The sequence below is a fragment of the Capra hircus genome, chromosome 5, assembly GCF_001704415.2.
Source record: "Capra hircus breed San Clemente chromosome 5, ASM170441v1, whole genome shotgun sequence".
Taxonomy (NCBI): domain Eukaryota; kingdom Metazoa; phylum Chordata; class Mammalia; order Artiodactyla; family Bovidae; genus Capra; species Capra hircus.
Genome location: NC_030812.1, coordinates 39,176,920 through 39,194,602, shown reverse-complemented (window position 1 = coordinate 39,194,602; position 17,683 = coordinate 39,176,920). Strand labels below are relative to the sequence as shown.

General features: G+C 35.7%; 1 pseudogene; it reads left to right on the top strand.

Moving 5' to 3' along the window:
- Window positions 213–753, top strand: LOC102186664 (annotated as a pseudogene).

The window sequence follows — 17,683 nt, the reverse complement described above, 5'->3', positions numbered from 1 at the left end:
AAGATAAAGAACATTTTTGATGGAAATTTGAGCAACACTTTTTGTAAGTAGCAAACACCAATGGTTTTTATCTAAGGATTCATTAGTTTTAAAATTTCAAACTAAGTGGAAAGAAAATAATGATTAATGACTTAAAGTCAGATTTAGAAAATCTAACATTTTAATTGATTTAATGCTTTCTACATACACGTTAACATATTTTAAAGATAAAGATGGTTCGTCTGCTAAACTGCATCATCACTCTGTTCCAAAGCATGGGGCATCAGCAAGAATGGGGACCTGCCTTAGCTCTTGCTCAGGTATGAATTCAAGCATTCCTCGTCAGTAGAAGATAAACAGAATTTGGTGATAATGGGTAGGAAGACGTGGTTCAACACTCCAGAAAAGAATCGATCTTTAAAAGAAAGAATTAATATAATTCTCAATAGAGAACTCAAGGAACCTCCCCAGGGAGCTCATTTTCTTGCCAAAAGTCTGGATGATGCTTTAGAACTTATCGTGCAACCAGCATTAACAAATAAACTAGATATGGTTTGAATAGTAGGAAGCAGTTCTATTAAGGAAGCCTTGAACAAGCCAGGCCATCTTAGATTATTTGTGGCAATAATTATGCAAGAATTTGAAAGTGATGCATTTTTTCTAGAAAATGATTTGGAAAATTATAAACTTCTCCCAGAATATCCAGGTGTTCCTTCTATCCAGGAGGAGAAAGTCATTAAGTACAAATTTGAAGTAAAAGAAAAAAGCAATTAAAGTGAAAGTGTTTTCTTATCTATTTTGATCTATCTTCCCTCTGTCAAAACAAAAAATTATGCATTTTTTGTTGTAAAGACTTTTGTTGACTTTGAAACAATTATTTCTAAACAATGTATTCTTATTCACCATTAATCTTTTTTTATTAATTTTTATTGGAGTCTACTTGCTTCATAATGTGTTAGTTTCTGCTGCACAGCAAAGTGAATCAGCTATGCATATACACGTATCCCCTCTTGTTTGAATTTCCTTCCCATTTAGGTCACCACAGAGCACTGAGTAGAGTTCTCTGTGCTATACAGTAGGTTCCCATGAGTTATCTATTTTTTTAGTACTATATTTCTCATTGTGAGCTTTCTTAGTGACAGCAGTAAAGGGTCTGCCTGCAATGCAGGAAATGTGGGTTCAATTTCTGGGTCAGGAAGAGTTGCTAGAGAAGCAGATGCCAGCCCACTGCAGTATTCTTGCCTGAGAAATGCCATGGACAAAGGAGCCTGGTGGGCTACAGTCCATGGATTTGCAAAAAAGTCAGACAAAACTTAGTGACTAAAAACAAACAACAACATACAAGTTAACACATGTTAAAGATAAATCTAGGCATTATTTCCACTAGCCTTCACTCTTACATCAAGGCTGTATATTGTCACCTTGCTTTTTAAACTTATATGCAGAGTGTACATGTGCGTGCTAAGTCACTTCAGTTGTGTCTGACTCTCTGAGACCCTATGGACTGTAGCCCGTCAGTCTCCTTCTGTCATGGGATTCTCAAGGCAAGAATACGGGAGTGGGTTGCTGTGCCCTCCTCCAGGGGACCTTCCCAACTGAATAATCAAACCTGCATCTCTTACATTTCCTGCATTGGTGGGAGGGTTCTTTACCATTAGCACCATTAACTTTTTATTAATTTATTTGTAATAAGTCCAAATTGTTCTTCTGGAGTATAATGAGGTTAACTATTTCAATGAAAATTAGCAAGATCCTTATTAAAAAATTACCTGAGGACTTCCTAGGTGGAACAGCAGCTAGAAGTCCACCTACCAATGTAGGCGACATGAGCTCAATCTTTGGCCCAGGAAGCTTCCACACGCCATGGAGCAACTAAACCTGTGTTCCACAGCTACTGAGCCCACATTCTAGACCCTGAGCTGCAACTACTGAACCCTTTTGCCACAACTACTGAAGCCTACATGCCTAGAGTCTGCCATAATAAAATAAGCCACCATAATGAGAATGCTGTGTGCTAAAAAAATAGTGGCCCCTGCTTGCTGCAACTAGAGAAAGCCCCAGTGAAGACAAAAAATAGATAAATAAATAAAATGAAAGTTTTAAAAACATAACTTGAGATATTGAATTTTACTACTTTACCCCAAATATTTAACTACAAATTATTTTCTCTGTTTCAACTAAATATTGTGCATCTCCTGATAAATTATTAAGTTTTAACATAAAAATTAAATGAGCTACACATGTAAACAATGTTAGAAAATGACTTTATTAAAATATTTTACCAAGTTCTTTGTCATGATTGATACTTTACAAATTTAAAATTAAAATTTAAAATCATTTCTATTTAGCTTTCCTTCAAAAATATATTTTAAGCTATTTAGTAAAAAAAAAAAAAAAAAAAAGCCAAAAACCTTCTTACAGGGCTAGCCTTCTCATTGTATAATTTCTTCAATTAGACCCAAATACATTATCCTCTGTGATTTTCTTCATTCTACTTCTTACATCTGATGGACATTAAAAATTCTATTTTCTGCTGTATCATGAATTCTGGGTTGATTTTTTCATTTGTTTAAGAAACACTATTGCTTCCTTCTTTAAAACATTTTTACATCTTTTTAATATACACTATTAACTTTTTTAAGCTGTGCAACTGACAGAAATAAAACAAGCAGTAGTTTGGAAAGCACCAATGGATTATATAGGAATTTGAAAATGAAAATAATCTTCTGTTAAGGATAATGAGGTATATGGCAGTATTTATCTTGTTATATGATGCTGTAGAGAATTTTTGATAAAGGAAGGGCCTGTCAGTTCAGTTCAGTCGCTCAGTCGTATCCAACTCTTTGCGACCCCATGAACCACAGCATGCCAGTCCTCCCTGTCCATCACCAACTTCCCAAGTCCACCCAAACCCATGTCCATTGAGTCAGTGATGCCATCCAACCATCTCATCCTCTATCGTCCCATTCTCCTCCTGCCTTGAATCTTTCCCAGCATCAGGGTCTTTTCAAATGAGTCAGCTCTTTGTATTAGGTGGCCAAAATATTGGAGTTTCAGATTCAACATCAGTCCTTCCAGTGAACACCCAGGACTGATCTCCTTCAGAATGGACTGGTTGGATCTCCTTGCAGCCCAGGGGACTCTCAAGAATCTTCTCTAACACCACAGTTTAAAAGCATCAATTCTTCAGCATTCAGCTTTATTTATAGTCCAGCTCTCACATCTATACATGACCACTGGGAAAACCATAGCTTTGACTAGATGGACCTTTGTTGGCAAAGTAATATCTCTGCTTTTCAATATGCTGTCTAGGTTGGTCATAACTTTCCTTCCAAGGAGTAAGCGTCTTTTAATTTCATGGCTGCAATCACCATCTGCAGTGATCTTGGAGCCCAAAAAAAATAAAGTCTGACACTGTTTCCCCATCTATTTGCCATGAAGTGATGGGACCTAGTTTTCTGAATGTTGAGCTATAAGCCAATTTTTTCACTCTCCTCTTTCACTTTCATCAAGAGGCTTTTTAGTTCCTCTTCACTTTCCTTCATAAGGGTGGTGTCATCTGCATATCTGAGGTTATTGATATTTGTCCCAGGAATCTTGATTCCAGCTTGTGCTTCTTCCAGCCCAGTGTTACGCATGATGTACTCTGCATAGAAGTTAAATAAGCAGGGTGACAATCTATAGCCTTGACATATTCCTTTTCCTATTTGGAACCACTCTGTTGGTCCATGTCTAGTTCTAACTGTTGCTTCCTGACCTGCATATAGGTTTCTCAAGAGCCAGGTCAGGTGGTCTGGTATTCCCATCTCTTTCAGAATTTTCCACAGTTTATTGTGATCCACACAGTCAAAGGCTTTGACATAGTCAATAAAGCAGAAATAGAAGTTTTTTTGGAACTCCCTTGCTTTTTCCATGATCCAGTGGATGCTGGCAATTTGATCTCTGGTTCCTCTGCCTTTTCTAAAACCAGCTTGAACATCAGGGAGTTCACAGTTCACATATTGCTGAAGCCTGGCTTGGAGAATTTTGAGCGTTACTTTACTAGTGTATGAGATGAATGCAATTGTGTGGTAGTTTGAGCATTCTTTGGCATTGCCTTTCTTTGGAATTGGAATGAAAACTGACCTTTTCCAGTCCTGTGGCCACTGCTGAGTTTTCCAAATTTGCTGGCATATTGAGTGTGGCACTTTCACAGCATCATCAAGTGCTCTGGCTCTGCCATCAGCCATCTCAATCTCTGAGCCATTCTCTTAGTCAGGCAACCCCCAGTGTTTAAAACTACCACTATTCTTTCCCAAGATATTTGTTTCTCCATTCTCCAATAGCACCATTGCAAACACACTTTTTCTTCAAACTAGTATATCCCTGCCCTCTTTTACTCATTTTATGTCATTATTGAATATTTCACTCAGAAAGTATATGAAATCAAATAGGAGCTTCTTTATTGTTTCATTTTCAACTTTATGTGTTTTATAGCCACATCCCCTACTTCTATCCAAGCATTGCACTTTTGTGCTCTTAATCGTCTCATTTGTCTTCCTAAATCCTTTACTCTTGTTTTAGCTCTCTATTGATATGTATAAATAACTACAAAACTTAGCAGCTTAAAGTACGTACATTTATTATCTCAGTTTCTGTGTATCAGATATCTGCATGTTACAAATGGGTTCTCCAGAATCTTTCAAACTGTTGTCATTAAGGTGACAGCTAAGGTTGGGGTCTCATCTAAAAACTTAACTAGGGAAGAGTGTGTGTTCTGAGGTTACTTTTTTAGCTGTTGCCAGAATTTGGTTTCTCTAATGCTATTAGACTATAAGACTCAGTTCTGTTCTGGCCATTGGACAGAATCCATCCTCAGATCCTTGCCACATGGGTCTCCCCATACGGCAACTTGCTTTACAGAGCCAGAGAGAGAGAATCTGCTAGTAATATAGAAGTCACAGTGTTATGTAACCTAATCATGTAGGTGGCAACTCAGCACCTTTGCCGCATTTCATTGTTTAGACTCAGTTTGTTAGTCCAGTCAACATTCAAGAGAAGGGAATGAATATTCCTTCAATGCATTCTTCCTTCTACATCATCACATACTCCATCTCTAATGGATCACAATAACGGAACCTACAAACTTGCTTTAGTTTAGCTAATTTTGAAGCAAAGCCTATGAATCCATGCACCTTGTTACTTTGGAATTTTATATTTAGCTCTTTTTACATCTTATTTAAGAAATTTAGCCTATCCCATTAGAATGAGATGTTGTTCTATGTTTTTTTCCAAAATCTTTGTTTTTTTAATCTCTTATATGTAGAATATTTAACTTTCTTAAAACATTGTATATGGTATGAGCTAGGAATCATGATGTTTTCCCATAATGTTACTGAAATGATCCGGAGTAAGCCAATAAAATGGTCACCATGCTTTTGTAGTGTAATCATTGTCACAAATCATGTGACCACATAGTCTAGGTTGATTTGATTAGATTCTTTTTCCTGTGCAATCTAAATAAAATTGTGGCTAAAAGTTAGTTATGAAGGTGATTTTTATATCTTCAAAGAAGGTTATATTTTCCCACAGCAGAGGATATGCAATGCATTAAGACTCACTAATGATCACAGACGTAAGCCTTCACGTATACACACAGGTATCCAGACAGCTTCATTCTCTCAACCACAAATTGACATTTACTAATTCATCAAAAAATAATGTTCTATTGTTGCTTCTTTGTTTAGCATGTCTTCAACATAATGAAATTAAGCGTTTGTTAATTTCCTATTTATTTTTCTTTCTTATGAACTTGCTTTGTTTATTTTTATATTAAGATTTTAATATTTTTCATAGAGGTACAGCCTACATGTTTATTACTCATTCAGGTTTTATTTCATTGTTAATACTCAGAAGTTTTAAATGTAATGTATTCAAATCTACTTTTCCTTCCTTGATTTCCAGAAATTTTAATATTTAATTATGAATACACATGGAACTTATCTGGGCAAATGGAAATTGGTCAAAATTGCAGTGGATTTTATTCTGTAGGTTATTTTCCTAAGGTTACTACCTGAATAATCAACTTTTCTGATTTCTGTACTGGATATTAACAGTAGATATTTTAAGAAGCCTTGAGTCAGGGTTAACTCTTGTAGTGTTTGTGTGGAAGTCAATTCTCTACCTTGCCAATCCTCTTCCTTCACTCTCCCCTAAAATCCTCCAGCATCTGCCCTTTTCAGCTTCACTTAATGCTTTATATATGCCTTTAATTTAGCCATACTACCCATAGTAGAAAAATTAACTGAGAGAAATAAAATTTATATAATCTTTGTGTACCAATACAAGTATGCAGACATGAGCATACTCTACCCTTTTATTTAGGAGCTCTCTCTGGCTATGAAAACTAAGACTGATGAAAATTAAGACTGGTAAATACTATAGGAACTATCCTCTTATAGCTAACGTTCAGCAGAATTAGTAGAGAACAAAGCCAGGAAAGAGATAATTTGCTTTTTTCAGTTTTCATTGAAGTATGGATTAAATCAATCAATTTAATTTCTAAATGTCTGCAGTCTTTGTATGAGCCTACTATAAGTAGGCATAAGGCATGCAGTCATCTTCAGGAAATATGCTTTGGTGATATGCAAATCAAATTTGAACCACTATGTAAAGATTAAAAATGATGTTAAATTGATGTGCATGAATTTAGGCCTGCCTGCGGTTCTCTTTTCTTCCATCTCCTCCCTCTTTCCCTTTATTTCTTCTCTCTCACGCTCTGCTTTTCTATTTTTCTTTACTCTTTCTCTTTTGTTTTATTGGGCCTCAGAAACAGAATGGAGTTAGTTATAATCCTTACTTCATGCTAAATTGTGATCATTAATTTGCACAATTCACTTTCTTCCTTCCCTTTTCTTTTATTCTTTGCACTTATTCCCACTTGCCACTACAAATTTCTTCCTTCCATATTCACCTACTCTAATGCACTTATTATGTGTCCTTGGATGTATCCTTAAAAACGTGCATTGTTTTGTAAATGCATGTGTTTCTAATTTACTAAAATAGTATTCCGCTACAGATGTGCTTATTTCAATCACAATATTGTGGCTTTGGGTTTAGCTGTGTGCTCTTTGTCTATGTAGATCATCAATATTGACCACAGCACTTAGCCCACAGGTTATGTCTACCGTATGTCTACCTTAGCTTCCTACAATTCCCTCATCCCCCCAAAAAACTAACATAAACCTCCAGGATCAACCTGTAGAAGAGGCTCCAAGGAGAGAATTGCTGAGTCAGGGGTATACATTCTTGACATCACTAAGTGCTGACAGATTGTTCTCCAGATTTGTTGGCTTGTATTTCTTAAACATTTTGTCTAGATTTACACTAAGTTAAAACCTGGTTTTGTGCCAACACTCAAATTTTATAACCGTGTGAAAAGTCAAAAAGACATCTAATGCTTATGGTACTTTTATATGTAACTCTTATTTAGATTATTTAACTGAAAAACAGAACTTTTGTGAAATGGTGCATGAAGTATATTTTTACTTATATTTACTAAGGTAGGTCTGATTTTATTTAAAAACCTTTGGAAAAAAATTATATATTATATTATTTAAAATAGAATATATTGTGCAATATGATTTTACAGAATAACCAAATGTTTTATGGTCATCATGTACAGTTTACATTTACAAATGCCCTGATATGAGCTGGTTTGTACAGAGAAAATAACAGGAACTGCCATTTATTCAATACTTCTATGTATTAGAGAAATAAGAAATATTGTATTATTCATCACACAATGACTTAATTGCTTAGTTGTGTCTGACTCTTTGTGACTCTACGGAGTGTAGCCCACTAGGCTTCTCTGTTCATAGGCTTCTCCAGGGAAAAATACTGGAGTATGTAGCCATTCCCTTCTCTAGGGGGTCTCCTTGACCCAGGGATCAAATCCAGGTCTCCTTCGTTGCAGTCAGGTTCTTTACCATCTGAGCCACCAGGGAAGCCCCAATAATTGTGTAGTGGTCATTATATTGCTCATTTTACAGGTAAATAAATCAATATAGAGAAAAGTCTTTGTCCACAAGATTGCATATCTGATACATAGAGGAGCTAGGATTCAATTCAAGAATTACATTAACTACAAGGTCTGAGTCTTCACCATTGATTCTAAAAAATGAAGCTGTAGTGGGTAGCATAAAGACAGTTTGGTTTAGTGGCTATCAGCAGAATCTCTGAAGTTAGAGGTCTAAGTATGAATCCCAGTTTTGCCACTTATGAACTCTGAAACTTTGAGCCTATCACTCAAATCCTCTATGCCTCAGTTTCCTTATCTTTCAAGTAAGGATAATAAAAATAATAATACCTACCTCCTGGAGCTGTTTTGACCTGTGAATAACTAAAATACATTTAAAGCTTAGGACGGTTTCTGCAACATAGTAAGCAGTCAATTACTATCTACTCTTTTTCCAAGAGCTTCCCTTGCAGCTCAGTTGGTAAAGAGTCTGCCTGTAGTGCAGGAGACCAGGGTTCAATCCCTGGGTTGGGAAGATCCCCTGGAGAAGGAAGTGGCAACCCACTTCAGTATCCTTGCCTAGTAAATCTCATGGACAGAGGAGCCTGGTGGGCTACAGTCCGTGGGGCTGCAGAGTCTGGCATGACTGAGCAGCTAACACTTACTTACTTACTTTTTCCAACAAAAAACTGTGTTTTTGCTCATATATTGTTTCTCTACCTCAGAACCTTATTCACCCTAGGGAAGCTGATCTTGTCTCTGGCTCCAGGTAAGTTTGAATCAGTCAACAGTTCCATGACCCTTCTTGGTGACTTGTTTTGGAATGTTCTAACATGCAATTGTAGCCGATGAGACTCAAGAAGATTTTTTTGTTTTTGATTTTTAGAGGGGACTGACCTTGAAAAACTTTTTGTTTCTCCATGAAAGATCTACTTTCCTGAAAATTTTCCATGTGCAAGAAGTATGGAACACTGAAAATAACTAGCACTCATTCTTCAGCCATGAGGAGAACCTGCCTTAGAAGCCAGCCAGGGCCATAAAAGAACAGAACTTGAGCCACTGAGGGAATTCTGGAGGTACTGGATGAGCCAAAGCCAATTCTAGCTTCAGATTCCAACATATTGTGCAGGCCAGCCTGAATTAAATTTTTAGTGTGATGGGTTGCTGAGTGAAAGTTATATTCATGTCTGTAATAGACCATGAATCCATGAATAAAGGATTTTTTCCTCTAGCTCAGATATTTCAGTGATCAGGAAAATAAACTAGCTGATTTTTTCAGAGTTTCTTGACAGATAATTCAGTTTCCAGAGGAAAATTAGGTTAAGCTGAAATGGTAGGTACCTTGGAAGAAAAGTTATGACCAACCTAGATAGCATATTCAAAAGCAGAGACATTACTTTGCCAACAGGTCCATCTAGTCAAGGCTATGGTTTTTCCAGCGGTCATGTATGGATGTGAGAGTTGGACTGTGAAGAAGGCTGAGTGCCAAAGAATCGATGCTTTTGAACTGTGGTGTTGGAGAAGACTCTTGAGAGTCCCTTGGACTGCAAGGAGATCCAACCAGTCCATTCTGAAGGAGATCAGCCCTCGGATTTCTTTGGAAGGAATGATGCTAAAGCTGAAACTCCAGTACTTTGGCCACCTCATGTGAAGAGTTGACTCATTGGAAAAGACTCTAATGCTGGGAGGGATTGAGGGAAGGAGGAGAAGGGACCGACAGAGGATGAGATGGCTGCATGGCATCACTGACTCGATGGACGTGAGTCTGAGTGAACTCCGGGAGTTGGTGATGGACAGGGAGGCCTGGCGTGCTGCGATTCATGGGGGTCTCAAAGAGTTGGACATGACTGAGCGACTGAACTGAACTGAAAATAATTTTACTTGGAAAATTTGGATATATGAGAAATATTATTGGGAATAGAAAATGGATTACACAGAGTGCTTTGTGAAGAAAAGAGAAGCAAGTAAGATTTTTTTTTAATTAAAAAAAGGGATTCAAATCAAGCAGGAGAAAAGAGACAATGTGGAGCTCACTTCCCATCAATGAACACATCAGACTACATCCACATGTGGAACAATCCTTACTGAAAACTACCTTGAAACTGGCAGAAGGACTCCTGTACTACCAAGACTGTAAGAAAGATACACAAATAATTATGTAAGAAGGGAAGAAAAGTGATTATTTACCCATACCCCTGGGAAGAGACTCAGAGGAAAAAGGAGCTTACACAGGCAGATACTCAGAGTAAGCTCCTTGAGCCACAGATTGGGTGCCTAGTCCTGGGGTGCTATGCAGGAAAGACAAGCTATCTTGGCTGCTGGAGGACTGCTGAGACTGACAGAAAGGCCGTGGACTCTAAAAAGAAGCACACATGCATGTGTCTTGGCTAGTTGTCCCTAAGGCAGGGAGGAGAGAGGTCTGCTATGCAGCTGCTGGGTTTCCCGCCACCACTCACTCCAGCCTGAACCCTGCTTACTCCATTATGACAATGTGGCACTAGGTCTAGGGTGGCCATGGACAGGGAAGAGACTTCATCATGGAACACAGAGGCAATATATAGAGAGAATACAGAAGCAAAAATCCTCAACACAATATTAGCAAGACAAATACAACAATATATAAAAAGGATCATACATTATGATCAAGTTGGATATATTCCAGGTTAACAAGGATGTGATCCATTATATTATCAAAATTAAGGACATAAACTCACACAATCATCCCAATAGACACACTAAAGCATTTGACAAAATTCAACACTCATTCATGATAAAAATTCTAATCAAAGTGGGTATAGAGGGAGTATATCTCAACATAACAAAGACAATTTATGACAAACCCATAACTAACATCACACTCAATGATGAAAAGCTAAAAGCCCTTCATCTAAATTCAGGAATAGGACAAGGATGCTCACTCTTGCCACTCTTATTTAGCAAAGTGTTGAGAGTCTTAACCACAGTGCTCAAATAAGAAAAAGAAAGACATCCAAGTTGGAAAGGAAAAGGGAAAGCTGTCACTATATGCAGATGACACACTTTATACAGAAAACCCTAAAGTTTCCATTCCAAAACTACTAGAACTAATGAGTGAATTCAGACAAGTTGTAGGATACAAGTTTAATATATAGAAATCTGTTGCTTTTCTATACACTAACTAACAGAAAGTAGAAAGAATCCTACTTTAGTAACATCAAAAAGAATAAAATAAACTATCAAGCAATAAACTTATTCAAGGAGAAGAAACAACTATGAAAACTAGAAAACACTGATGAAAGAAACTGAACCTAATACAAAGAAATGGGAAGATAGCCTATTGGATTGAAAGAATTGATATTTTTTAAATGACCATACTATTCAAAATAATAAATATAATACAATCCCTATGAAAGGCTCATGATATATTTTTTTACACAACTAGAGCAAATAATCCTAGAATTCATACAGAGCCATGAGAAACTCTGAATTGCCAAAGCAATCTTGAGGGAAGAAAAGACAAAAGCAGAAGTTATCATCTACCTAGACTTTAGAACATACTGAAAACTACAGTAGTCAAAACAGCATGGTACTGGCACAAAACCAGACTATATAATAGTCTGGATCTATATAACAGAATAGAAAGCCCATAAATAAACTGACACACCTATGATTAATTAAACTGCAACAAAGGAGCCAAGAATATATACTGGAGAAAAGACAGTGGTGAAAAAATAATGAAAAACAAGTGATGCTGGGCAAAACAATAAGATTAGAACATTTTTTCACACCATACACAATAAATTCAAAATGGCTTAAAGACCTAAGACTAGAAACCTTAAAATTCCTGAAAAAGAACACAGGTAGAGCACTCTTTGATGTAAATTGTACCAGTAATTTTTATCTACCTCCTAAGGCAAAAGATATAAAAGCAAAAAGATCAACAAACAGGACCTAACTAAACTTAAAATCTTTTGCACAAGAAAAGAAAAGATCAACAATATGTGAAGACCTATGGATTGGGAGCAAATATTTTAAAATGATATGACTGACAAAAGGTTAGTATCCAAAATATAAAAGCAGCTCATATAACTCAGTATCAAAAAAAGAATACAATAAAAAATGGGCAGAAGACCTCAATAAACATATTTCCAAAGAAGGAAAATGGAAAACTGAAGGATACCAAGAACTGAAAGAGTGATACTGATGAAAGAAAGTGAAGAAGACATAAACATTTGGAAAGATATATCATGCTCATGGATTGGAAGAATTAATATTGTCAAACTAAACAGTATGGTACTGGCACAAAAGTGGAAATATAGATCAATGGATCAGAAAACAAAACCCAGAAATAAGCCCAGGCACCTATGGTCAATTAAGGTTTGATAAAGGAAGCAAGACCACAATGTTGGAAAGACAGTCTCTTCAACAAATAGTGTTGTTGAAAACTGGACAGCCACATGTAAAAAATGGAAACTAGATCATTCTTTCACTCCAAACACAAGAAAAAGCTCAAAATGGTTTAAAGACCTAAACGTGATACTGGACACTATAAAATTCCTAGAGGAAAGCATAGGCAGAACACTCTCTGGAATAAGTCACATCAATGTCTTTTTTGATCCATCTCTCAGAATAACAAAAACAAAAATAAACAAATGGGATCTACTTAAACCAAAAGCTTTTACACAGTAAAGAAAACGATAAACAAAATGGAAAAATAACCCACAGATTGAGATAAAATATTTGTAAGAGATGTGACCTATATGAATTAGTCTCCAAAACTTATAACCACCTTATGACACTTAACAGCATCAAAAATAAAAATAAAAATCCCACTCAAAGAATGGGCAGAAGACCTGAACATTTCTCCAAAGAGAACAGGTGACCAACAGGCACATGAAATAATGTTTAACATTGGAAGTTACTAGAGAAATGCAAATCAAAACTACAATGAGATATCACCTCACACCAATCAGACTGGCTATCATTTTAAAAAATCCACAAACAACAAATGTTGGAGAGGGTGTACAGAGAAGGGATCCCTCCCATAGTGTTTATGAGAATGTAAATTGATACAGCCACTATGGAAAACAGTATGATGCTGCTGCTGCTGCTGCTAAGTTGCTTCAGTCGTGTCTGACTCTGTGCAACCCCATAGACAGCAGCCCACCAGGCTCCCCTGTCCCTGGGATTCTCCAGGCAAGAACAGTGGAGTGGGTTGCCATTTCCTTCTCCAATGCATGAAAGTGAAAAGTGAAAGTGAAGTCGCTCAGTCGTGTCTGACTCTTAGCGACCCCATCGACTGCAGCCTACCAGGCTCCTCCGCCTATGGGATTTTCCAGGCAAGAGTACTGCAGAGGGGTGCCATTGCCTTCTCTGGGAGAACAATATGGAGGTTCCTAAAAAAAACTAAAAGTAGAACTAGCATATGATCCTGCAATCCTACTCCTGGACATATATCCAGACAAAAACATGATCTGAAAGGACAGATCAATGCACTCCAATGTAGCACTGTTTACAGTAGTTAAGACATGGAAGCAATCTAAATGTCCTTTGACAGAGGAATGGATAAAGAATATGTGGCACATATATACAATGGAATTTTACCCAGCCATTAAGAAGAATGAAATATTGCCATTTGCAGCAACATGGATGAAGCTAGAGAGTATCGTAATGAGTGAAGTAAGACAGAGAGGGAGAAATATCATATGACATCCCTTACATGTGCAATCTAAGAAGAAATGATATAAATGAACTTGTAAAACAGAAAGAGACTCACAGACTTGGAAAATGAACTTACGGGTGCTAGGGGAGGGAATAGTTACGGGTTTGGGAGGATTATGTACACACTGCTATGTTCAAAGTGGATAACCCACAAGGACCTATTGTATAGCACATGGAACTCTGTTCAATGTTGTGTGCCAGCCTGTATGGGAAGGGATTTAAGGGAAAATGGATATATGTAAATGCATGGCTGAGTCCCCTCACTATTTACCTGAAATTATCACAGAATTGTTAATCAGCTATACCCCAATACAAAATAAAATTTTAAAGTTCCATAAAAGGAAAACAAGCTAGCGGTTCCAAGTGGAGAGACAGAATTGTAGAGGGGTATGTTAGGGTTATGGGATTAAGAGATACAAGGTGCTGTGTATAAAATAGATAACCAACATGGACATGTTGTAAAGTAGAGGGAATTATAGCAATTATCTTGTCAAAACTTTTAATGGAGTATAATTTATAAAATTATTGCATCACTATGCTATACACAGAAACTAATATACTATATTGCAACAAATGTATTTCAATTTAAAGAAATAAATGAATGAATAAATGAATAAATACATAAATAAAAATAAAGAAACTGAGTCTGAAAGAGTTGGGTAAATACAGTTAATCCAAAAGGCTTGTAACTTATATGGTGACTACAGATCTGATGGGAGTCAGCAGCATGGTGGTAAGGCAAGCAAGAAGCACATGAATAGAATTACTTAACCTCTCTATTACAAGCAAAAATTTGGTATGCAGTTTTAGGATAACTCTGCAAAGATATACTGTATTTAAAACTTTAACCATCAACCAAAATTTCACAAAATTTAAGCTATCATATTTATTTAACTTTAAACATTTACTGAAAACTTTTTGATACAAAGTTGCTTAAAAATGATTTTTCATAAAAAGTACAGTTTTAGCACAGCATAAATCATATAAAGGTAAATATCACAAAATTGGATTTGCAACATAAATGAAAGGTTCTTGTCAAGGTTTCATCAATCTCTTTGGAAGGACATGATCTCCCTAACTCATATAAAAAACTGCATTGAATGACACACTCCTCTCTCTAGTTACATAACAAGGTGGACTTGTCAGTTCAATGAATGTGGTGAGACACATACATAACAAAGACTATAATTTCTTTCCTTCTCAAAAAAAATATAGTGACAATTAGTAGTCTATATTTTAGACTCTTACAAAAAAGAAGATGCTCTTCTTTCCCTAACTTTCAAAGATAGATAATCATCAACAGAATTTAACAATGTCATATAGACTGATAAAAATAGCCTTAATATATAAAGAACTCATATCAAATATTATGATAGAGAAATGTGATGAGCAACTTTCATGAAGAAATAACTAAAGTAAGACAGCAAAAGCAAGAAGAAACTACAGTCCTGCAGCCTTCAGAATGAAAACCACAATCACAGAAAGTAAATAAAATGAAAATGCAGAGAATCATGTACCAGGTGAAGGAACAAGATAAAACTCCAGAAAAATGACTAAATAAATGGAGATAGGCAACTTTTCAGAAAAAAAGACTTTAGAGTAATGATAGTGAAGTTGATCTACCATCTCAGAAAAAGAGTGAAGATGCAAGAAATGTTTAACAAAGACCTAGAAGAACTAACAAACAAACAGAGATAAACAATACAAAAGCTGAAATGAAAAATACACTAGAAAAAATCAACGGCAGAATAACTGAGGCAGAAGAATGGATAAGTGACCTGGAAGACAAATGGTAGAAATCACTGTTGTAGGACAGAATGTAGAAAAAAGAATGAAAAGAAATGAAGACAGGCTAGAGACCTGTCAGACAACATTAAATGCACCAACATTCACATTATATGGGTCCCAAAAGAAGAGTGAAAGGATCTTAGAAAATAAAGAGATAATAGCTGAAATCTTTCTTTTCCCATAAAGGAAACAGGTACCCCAGTCCACAAAGCACAGAGAATCCCAGGCAGGATAAACCCAAGGAGGAAAACACCAAGACACATGCAGTAAATGCAATAAAACTGGCCAAAAAAAAAAAAAAAAAAAAAAGAAAAAGAAAGAAAGAAAGAAAGAAAAGAAAAAAGAAAGAAAAGACAAAAATAAAATATTAAATGCAAAAGGGAAATTTTGCTTATAAGGTTTCTTATAAGGTTTTCAAGGGAATTCTTATAAGATTTTCAACTGATTTCTCAACAGAAAACCAGAAAGCAGTGGTATGATATATTTAAAGTGATGAAAGCTAAGGAACTACAACCAAGAATACTCTACCCACTGAGGCTCTCATTTAGATTTGATCAAGAAGTCAAAAGCTTTACAGACAAGCAAATTTAAAAGAATTTAGCACCACCAAACAAACTTCACAATAGATATTGAAGGGACTTCTCTAGACAGGAAACACAAGAGAAGGAAAAAACCCATAAAAACAAATGAAAACAATTCAGGGGATGGTAGGGAGATTTAAGAGGGCAGGGATATATATACACCAATGGTTAATTCGTGCTGATATATTACAGAAATCAAAATAATATTGCAAATCAATCATCAATCACTTAAAATTAAGTAAATATTAAAAAAAACAACTATTAGAGACTTAAAAAGAAAAATGATAATAGGAACATACACATTGATAATTACCTTAAATGTAAATGGATTAAATACACCAGAGACATAGAGTGGCTATAAAACAAGTCCCGTATAAATGCTGTCTACCAGAGATCTACCTCATATCTAGGAAAACATACAAACTTAAAGTAAGAGGATGAGAGAAGCTATTCTTTATAAATAGAAATCAAAAGAAAGTTGGAGAAGCAACACACATATCAAACAAAAGAGAATTTAAAACAAAGAGACAAAGAAAGACACTATGTAATGATCAAGGGATCAATCCAAGAAGATATAATGATTGTAAATATATATGCACCCAACATAGGGACGCCTCAATATGTAAGGCAAATGTTAACAACCATAAAAGGAGAAATCAGCAGTAACACAGTAATAGTGGGAAACTTCAACATCCACTTTTGTCAATGGATTAAATCATTCAGAGAGAAAATTAATAAGGAGAAACATGCCTTAGATGACACATTACACAAAATGGACTTAATTGATATTTATAGAGCATTCCATCCAAAAGCAGTAGAATACACATGGAACATTTTCCAGGATTGACCATATGCTGGGCCTCAGGTGAGCCTTGGTAAATTTAAGAAAGTTGAAATCATATCAAGCATATTTTCTGATTATAGCACTACAATATTAGAAATCAACTACATGCTATAATAAACTCAAAGATGGCTAGACAATAAGTTACTAAGCAACCAACGGATCACTGAAAAAATCAAAGGAAATTAAAAAAATACCTAGAGAAATGAAAATGAAAGCACAATGGTCCAAAACCTGTGATTCAGCAAAAGCACTTTTAAGAGGGAATTTTATAACAATACAAATTTACCTCAAGAAACAAGAAAATTCTCAAAGAAACAACTTAATCTCACACCTAAGATAACTAGAGAAAGAAGAACAAACAAAAGCTAAAATTAGTAGATGGAAAGATATCATAAAGATCAGAGCAGAAAAAAATGAAATAGAGGCAAATAAAATAACAGCAATGATCAGTTAAACTAAAATCTGGTTCATTGAAAAGATAAACAAAATTAATAGGACTTTAGGCAAACTCATCCAGATTAAAAAAAAAAAAAAAAGCAGGGGAGGGGGGAGAGGACTCAAGTCAATAAAATTAGAAATGAAAAAAGAGAAGTTAAAACTGACATCACAGAAATACGAAGGATCATAAGAGACTACTATATGCAACTGCATGCTAATAACATAAAACACCTGGAAAACATGGACAAATTCTTAAAAAAGGACAGCCCTCAAAGACTGAACCAGGAAGAAGTAGAAATTATGAACAGATTAATCACAAGCACTGAAATCAAAATTGTGATAAAAAATCTTCCAACA